Below are 9,091 nucleotides of genomic sequence, written 5' to 3'. Positions count from 1 at the left end.
CGCTCTTCCCTTCATAGATAAAAGAAGAACTCATCCTACCAGCCGCTGTCACTTTTTTAAGAAGAGGCATTTTCAAACCCATTTCTCTAGTTTGGGAGGCGACTTTATCCACTTTGACTGCCATGATAATTTTGGTCGACTCTCCCTTCACCTTAGCATTATCTAAAAGATGTTCAACTTGCTCCTCTCAATCTCTCCATCTTTGCGATTATGGGGGCTATAGAGAATCACTAGTACTTTAAATGGTCATTCCTCATGAAGTGGTTGGGGAGATATGAGCAAAGAAGTTTTTTCGACGCCACAAATATCACAATCATGATACAAATGATTTCTGTATATTGTAGCTTTTATTAGAAAAGTTGATAAAAAAGGGGAACCTAAAGGAGTTTCTAGTCTCACACTGCCCCAACAAGCAAATTGAGGTCAAGTCAATTGGATCTAGTGGAGTTAAGGTGTGTGGAATGACATCATTGGTGGACCCAACTCTAAAGCAGCTTGTCAATCAGGTGTTTCTTGAACCAACTACTACGAGATAAATTTCTGTTCTTCTACTGAAATTATTTCCTTCTCAGATGACAACCTCACATCATCTTCAAAGTTTAAAATGACTTCATGCTGATCACTGCCATCATTAAACACTAAGAGTTCCTGAGAATGCTTTTTGACATAAGTAGCTCAGTTACTGTTCTGTTGTTCGAATTTGCTAGAGGATGAAATTCATTAGTAAGAACTTTTGGCATGTTGATGGGACTTTGGTGCAGTTCTTGGGGGAGAGGCGCAGCTTGGAGGGCCTAAGTACCCCTGAATTGATATTGGGTGATCATAATCTTCATGTAATGTGTCAAATGGATTTCATAGTCTTCCACGTGCCTTTGGTTTACAACGTCATTTTTGAGCCACCTTTGCTTATTATTTTCAAAGCGTCTATTGCCTGCTTGCAATTAAATTCCTTGCATCGAATGGAATTGCTATCATTTGCACTTACAATAATAGAAGTGTTAATTGCACTGGTTAAAGATGATTTTACTTTCATTATGAACTTTAGAAGAATCAATCGAACCTTTAGCCTATAGAAGATGTGGAAGAAATCTCTAATTTTGAAGTTGACGTCACTGAGGAGAGGAGGCCTTCAAAATTAGTTCACTATGAAGGTACCTTATGTTCCTGACACCTATGAATTAATCGAACCCATTCTGCCTTACTGAGAAGCAAGACCAATAAACAAAATAAGTGAAAATCTTAAATGACTTGATTAAAGTTGGCATGATAGAGGTTGTCAAATTCCTTTTTGCTAGATTCATCTGATAATCCTTTATGGGATTGAGTTCCTACTATCATATGGTGAAGAAAGCTAATCGAATGTCATATATGTGTGTGGATTTCAAGAAGTAGAAAAACACATGATCTAAAGCTTTTTTTTTTTCCTCTAATGACTCTCAAGTATGCACTACCCTGTATCGAAGTTTCCTGACACCTATGAATTAACATCAGATTAAAATACACCCTGGAGATGAAAAGAAGGCCAATTTTATCACTAACAAAGGCACATTTGGCTTAGAAATTATGTTATTTAGTCTGAGGAATGTGAGAGCCTCTTATCACTAATATGGAAGAAACCCTGAAGTATATGTAGACCAACTAATTGGCATCCTACTCTTGATAGTTGGTCTACCTCCTCTCTATAACCTCCTCTATCCACTCAACCCCCCTGGTGTCTTTGGTACTCTCTCTAGGATGTTTATGTGATATCTTATGTCTTTCTGATGCATTAAAGTAAACATCAATTAGTTTCAATCAATCCTTTCTGTCTCATAAATGATGTATAATTACGACATCCAAAAACATATTAAGAAGCTGGGTTTGTTTTTTTTTTTTTTTTTTTTTTGATCGCCTAATTTATTTCTTGATTAGTCGACAAAAATTTATCATATTCACGATGTTAGAATAACACTTTTTTGTAGACCTCCAAGTGAGAGTAAGCCTTCCAAGAACTCAAGCACTATCCAAACACTTCTACAATTCTTAATAACCCCCAAATGCAATCCATCGCTATTATACTTTGTTGTAGTCCATGAATCATGAGAAATATTTCCATACGGAATATGCACGCAGCTCTGCGTGCATACTCCATTAACCCCACAAGATCCACATAATAACCTGTGAATAACATCCAAAATTGAACCCGCGAAGGTTATTGTGGTTATATGTTATTAAAATTAATACCTCAATAACCTCTCAATAACCCCCTAATAACTACGAAGAGGAGGTTATTGAGGGTTTATTACGCATGCAGCTTTGCGTGCGTATTCCGTATGAAAATATTTCTCATGAATCACAGTAAATTCAGTGCTTGTTTAAGAGTAAAGTAGTCACCAGTTTACTTCTGGAGCAAAACTTTAAATTCCATTGAGTTAAACTACCTTATATTAACAAAGTTAGTTTTAATTTTAGTCGCAACTACACCACCTCTACCCCTAATAATACTCTTAATGAAGGTGTCTGCTAAACCACTGAGACAAGTTCTTCAAAAGCTTCAGTTATTGATTTGATTGGTAAAATGGTTGGTTGAGCTTAATAATCATGAGATTGAATGCCTTCCAAGACTCAACTTTGTAGCCGTGCTCTTCTATCCCATGATCTGGTCGGAAGATGTTAAAGGATTTGAAGAATAGTTGGCATAAGTCTGGGTTATGGAAGGTGCATCCGGGAAGAAACATAATCGAGTGAGAAGTTTATGGGGATTAATCCTTCATCACACATTGTAGTTTAAGTTTCATGCTGCAAACAATCAAGCTGTGTATGAGACTGTTGCTTGAATTTGGTTCCCATGCCTAATCAATATTGAAGCACCATTCTCTTTGACCTTCGGCGTTACGCTTGTACTCCTCGCAACATCTTCTAAATTTTAGCCCGAGTAAATGAAATGATTCTTATTGCCATGCCTTGTGTGACATGAAAAAATATTACATCAGTACTACGCACGTAGAAGTAATGTGCGTAGTCAATGAAATCACGCCACGACGCCACGCTCAACAAGGAAAAAAAAACGACGCAGTAACACGGGGAATATTCCCCCTGTATTATTCATGTGTTATTGCGTGTTATTGATGTGTTATTGTGTTATCCATCAGACCCCCCCATTAAGATTAACGTGCGTAGCCAATGAAATCACGCCACGACACCCCGCACGACAGAAAAAAAAAACGGCGCAGTAACACGGGGAATATTCCCCCACCCCCGTGTTATTCATGTGTTATTGTGTGTTATTCATGTGTTATTGTGTCCTGGGAATATTCCTGGTGTTATAATAATACAATAACAAATCAATAATACATGAATAACACACAATAACACATGAATAACACGGGGGTGGGGGAATATTCCCCGTGTTACTGCGCCGTTTTTTTTTTCTGTCGTGCGGGGTGTCGTGGCGTGATTTCATTGGCTACGCACGTTACTCTAAGTGCGTAGTACTGATGTAATATTTTTTCGTCTAACATATTGGTAATAGTGCTATTTTTTAATGGGACAATAAAAATTTGAGTGTGATGTATGTAAATATGAACGTTTTAAGTGTGTGAGGTATGTAAATATATGAGAATTGTGTCCTGAGTGCCTAAATGCCCCTAAAAGCTTTTACTAGATAAATATTTGGTTTTCTTCTAGTTAGTTTGTTTGGGTTTAAGGAAAAAATATGGAATATGTATGACGCTTAGGGAAATTTACATATAACCACACTATCTTAAATGGTACATATAAAAGACATAAATTTTTATATTTAAATATATATAATACTTTAGTGCTTTAATTGGATCAAATTTTGTGAATGAAAATGTGTGTTTTACTTTTAAAATTGTGCTAATGATATTTTTTACTTGATATAAAAGATTTGAGTATTCTATATGTAAATATTATAACTTGTGTTAGATACATAATAACTGTATTATATATATATAAATTCTCTCTATTTGTGTGCGGCATACCGTAACTATTTGGTTGGCAGAGCTTGTAAGACTCCTGAGAGCACGAGTTCGATCCCGACAATATGTGGGATTCTTAGGCAGATGAGGTTGATCGAGTGACTCGTATAATTGTCTCTGACCAATCTTTATTAAAAAAATAAAAAATAAAAAAATAAAAAAACTTGTTTTTTCTATTTTACTTTTATGTCAAATGAGCTTAGGCGTTTTGTGTAATCATTTAATGAATTTGAGATCCATTCTAATCGATTTTTTTTTTATTCAACGAATTTTACCAGGAACTAAATTTTGTAAGAACGGTTTTAAAATTTACTAAATTTATTTTAAAATGAATGTAATAGATTTTAAACGAGATTTAAGTATTGAATTTACTTTAAATTTATTTAAATTTTATTAAATTAATTTTCTTATTATTGTAACATAATTTTTAATTGATTGTTTAAGTATCCCATTTGCTTCAAAATTATTTAAATGTTATTAAATTTATTTTTCGATTTTTTTTTCTTTAATAAAATATAAAATGTGCGTCAATAAAATTTTGATCATAATTTATTTTAAATAAATAAAATATAAAACAAAAAAATTAAAGCTTATATTTTATTCATCCAAATTCATTCAAATAAAACATTCAGATGCAAATTTGTTTTTTTCTATTCATGAATAATTATCTATAAAACATGAATAATTATGCAATTTACATGATAAATTCACAATAATTAATAATAATAATAATAAATATTTCAAGAATTCAAGAAATATAACTAATTAAGACCCTTCTTCCTTTCTCTCCCTACCTCTCTCAGTTATGGAGCGGATTGGAGCCGGTGGGCACTCTTCTCTCCCCCCCGCCGTACTCTCCCGACTGCCGGAGCCACCGAGAAGGCGGCGGCGGAGTTCGACGGCGATGAGGATTGCAGAGGGTAAGGCGGTTGCAGGTGGCGGCGCCGGCAGAATTTTCTGGCAAGGAGAGTGAGATGTGGAAGAGAAGTGTGGAAGAGAAGAGGAGGATGGAGAGGAGGAGAAGTCGGCGGGTTTCTTTCATGGATTGTTTAGCGAGAGAGAGATTGAATGATGTTATAAAAATTTGGTATCGGCTACTGAATGCGTTATGTGGGAGTTTATATACATTAAGTTCTAGTTATTAAGTTCTAGTTATTTGAATAAAAAGGACATTTACATATATACTGCCTAATTTCTATGTATTTACATATTAGCACCTACACATTACGTTTTTTATTTCAGTATCACTCCAAAGTTTCAATTCACATTAAAAATATTTTCTTTCTAAGTATAAAAGTGAAGTGCAGTTTTCATGCATGTATAAGGTGGTATGTGTGTAAAAATTGAAGTTTAGATGATAAATATGTTATATATATATATATATATATATATAATTTTATTTTATTTTTATTATTATTATTATTTTTTTTTTTTTGCCACATATGATGGCTAGTAATCGTTCAGCAACAGGTGTGAGGATTTTGCAGCTGCTCTCTCTAACTCAAGTTGCTCCAGGAGATGCAATTATATAGACTTCTTATATAGCTGTTGCCTGGATTTATAAATATGTTTTATCAAATGTTGCAGTAATTGGTTTCATTTACGATTATGAAGGTTGTGTGTGTGTTCCACAAACCGTGAATTGCTGGTCGGCGATGATCACTGTAAGTCACCTCAGGTCACGGGTTCGATCCCCGTGGCACGGGATTTTAGAATTCTTAGGCACATGACGCGAATTCTCATCATGGGACCTTATTGCGAATGAGAAATCGATATTTGGGTCTCTGTCGAATATTGATGGTTTATATATATATAAACCTCTAAAATTTTCTATTTACACTTATAGCATTTTGTTGTCGTAAAACTTATGCATTGAAAATATTTCTTTTTTTAATAAATAAATAATAATAATATTTTTATATTATATTAAATATTTGAGTGATATACATGCAAATATGAATATTTTAGTGTTAGATATGCAGATACATACAAATTATGTCATATAAAAATGAAAAAATTATGTCATATAAAAATGAAATAAATTGAAGAATTATTATCAACAATTATATTATTTTTCTTAATGACATTGTTGAACCCTAATCAGTCCTTTGAACTGTGCCCAAGAAATAGAATCGGATTGTGAGGGAAGAAGAAAAAAATAGTGATGGAGATTGATGGGTTGCCACACGAGGGAACAAAGAGTGGTGTTTTCGAGCTCGACGGCCTCTTTCATTCCACATAACTTGAAGCTTACAAGTGGGAAGAGAAGGGGAGAGATCTCCTTACATGAGGGGTAAGAGAGCCTTAGGGACTCCATTTACATGCCAAGAGATATTCTATCTATAGATAAATAAAGAAGAGGATTACATTTATGTCCATGTTTAAAAAAAAGTAGCGAGAGATATTTTGGTTTTTTCTTTCATTCTGAAGCATTGGAGTACGTCGACGTTGGGTGGTCGGCTACTGGCGTGGCCGGCCAAGGCAGCCGACTGGAGTTGGATGGCCGACTCGAAGAGCTAGTGGCCGGCCCGAGGAGCTGGCAGCCGCCCGAGGAGTTCGACCATCTGGAGCAGGGTGCCACCCAAAAGAGGTAATCCCTGAATGCTTGACTTCGCTGACGACTTATCCTGGCTCGGGGAAGTGGCATTTTCTGGCTATACATAAAACCCCTGAGTTTTACTTATTAGAGGCAAAACTTCGATAAGACTGAAAAATTCATAAGTACAGAAAATATTATTTTATAAGCCTCTATTTGGACTTAGTTTTGTAACAGTCTTTTTGTTGGCTTTTAATGAGCAGATTTTTTAGAAGATTATTGGATGAGTTTTTAGATTTTTAGATATAATATTTAGTGGATCCATTTTTTAGAAGATTTGTTTGCTTGTCTCGGACGGGAGACTTTGTTTGCCCGCCTCGGATGAGAGACTTTGTTCATCCGTCGCGGAAGAGAGACTTGGATAGAAAGAGTATTTTTCTTTTTCTTGTGGAATGTTCTCTAGGTTGAAAGACTTAAGTGACGAGAGAGAAGACTTTTTTAATCTTTTTTCTTTCTTTTTATTTATCTTTGCCTTGGAAATCTTTTGTTTTGTCATCTACTTTTATATGTTGTTATCTTTTTTACTTTATTTTTTTGTCTTTTGACTTGTCACATCTTGTCTCCTTCTTCTTCCTCTTGCTTCTTCTCTTCTTCTTTTCTTTTGTTTTGATTTCTTATTTCTCTATTTTGGGCATTCTTCAATGTGGATGACTATTCGTCTTGTTAGCAACACACTCCTCACTTATCGCACATTTTAGGGTGTTGAGCCCAAATTTGTCATTTGGACCGTGCCAAAAAAATATAGCTAGATTTTGAGCGAAAGAGAAAGAGAAAGAGAGAGAGAGAGAGAGAGAGAGAGAGAGAAAGAGAGAGAGAGAGAGAGGAAGAGTTGTCCCACTGAGGCAAAGTCGGGTTTTCGCGAGCTTATTGGCTCATTTTATTTCACATAATTTGAATGTTAAAAATGAGAAGAGAATCAGAGAGATCTCCCTGCATGAGGGGTAAGAGAGTCTTAGGGACCCCCTTTGCATGCCAATAAATCCTCTATTTATTGAGAAAAAGAAGGGGATGGTGGTCGACCTGAGGGGTTGGTGGCAGCCCAAGGGGGCCGACCAGCTGGAGCAGGGTGGCCAGCCAAAAAGAGGAATCCTTGCTTGCACGACTCCGACTATAACTTATCCTGGCTCTGCGAAGTGACATTTTCCAGCCATACAAACATATATAAGGAAGTTAAATGTGAAGCTTTATTTATTACACTCTGGTTTAAAACTAAAATCAAGAGGCAAGAAGATAAATTTTCAATTTCAAACTCACAGTGAATTATGTATTGGGAAGTTACAAATTTTTTCTATATTATCCTTGGAATATTCTAAGCAATATTTGACATAGAATATTAAAAGTTTGTTGTTGATTACATCATATTACCAATAGAAAAGAATGTCAAGAGATAAAAAAGTAATGATCGAAGGACAACAAATTGCCAATATTATAAAAAATCAATGACTTGCAATATGAGCAATTCTAATTGGACATCAAAAAGGTGTCACAAATGATCTTAAAAGGGATCCAACGATCCAGAAAAAAAAAAGAGTAAAGTGAAGATTGACCCACTTACGAGATGATCGTGAGGCCCACTTGGCCAACAGAGCAAAGTCATACGAGCCGAGCCAATAAGGCCAAAACCGATTAAATCACTAGACAGACAAAAAAGTAACTTGATGACTCAAGCATGAACTAATTCGGCTAGAAACAAGATAATTGAGCGTCTGAGCCAACTACTACAAAAAAAGTCGATCCAATATGATAGCCTACCCTCCATTAGAGTTGATTCAAGGGAAGATCCAACTTTACAGTATCTTTATGACTCCAACCATCTTACAGACGCTCCAGAAGCTCCTGACCAGGGATCAAAGATTGACAACCAGGTTAGATCAGTCGGTTGACCCATACCTACCAAGCTTAACCGATTGACCCATATTGACTTTGTTGGCCTCCAACAACACTCTAACCGACACTTTCAGCTTCACTTCTTACATGTCTTCCAGGGACAAGACCATCAGAATGTACCAACCGCATGTGGACAACCCGATAGCTAGAATAACAGACCAAAGAAAATTGGACAAACCCACCCAAACTAACCCAGAACAAGAACAAATGACTGAAGAGGTTAATTGACCACATGATTCCCAACAGGTGATACAACATGATGAAGGTCATAATGATAGTGATAGAGTTGGGCTTGACTTGGGCAGAATGATGCCGTAATTGGCCAGTTCATCCAGCTCATGACCTAGGAAGTCAAACCTTTAACCAAAAAAAAAAAAAAACACTTAAACCCGAGCTTTTTTAATGAATAAGCACGAGCTGGCTGCTCGATGAGCTCTCTATTAGTGAGCTCACGAAAGAGTCTAGTTTGCGCTGATTTGGCTTTCTTGCACCCACTAACAATGATAATCACATTCATAATTTGATTTTTTAAGTCAGAATAAAATAGAAAAAAAAAACAATATTTCAACTGACATAATTTTTTAAATTTCTACATTTTCTTATTTACTTTTTTAGCGCTCCCCATTAT

The sequence above is a fragment of the Phalaenopsis equestris genome, unplaced genomic scaffold (assembly GCF_001263595.1).
Source record: "Phalaenopsis equestris unplaced genomic scaffold, ASM126359v1 Scaffold000552, whole genome shotgun sequence".
In the NCBI taxonomy this organism is placed as follows: Eukaryota; Viridiplantae; Streptophyta; class Magnoliopsida; order Asparagales; family Orchidaceae; genus Phalaenopsis; species Phalaenopsis equestris.
Note: the sequence above shows the minus strand (reverse complement) of the source record.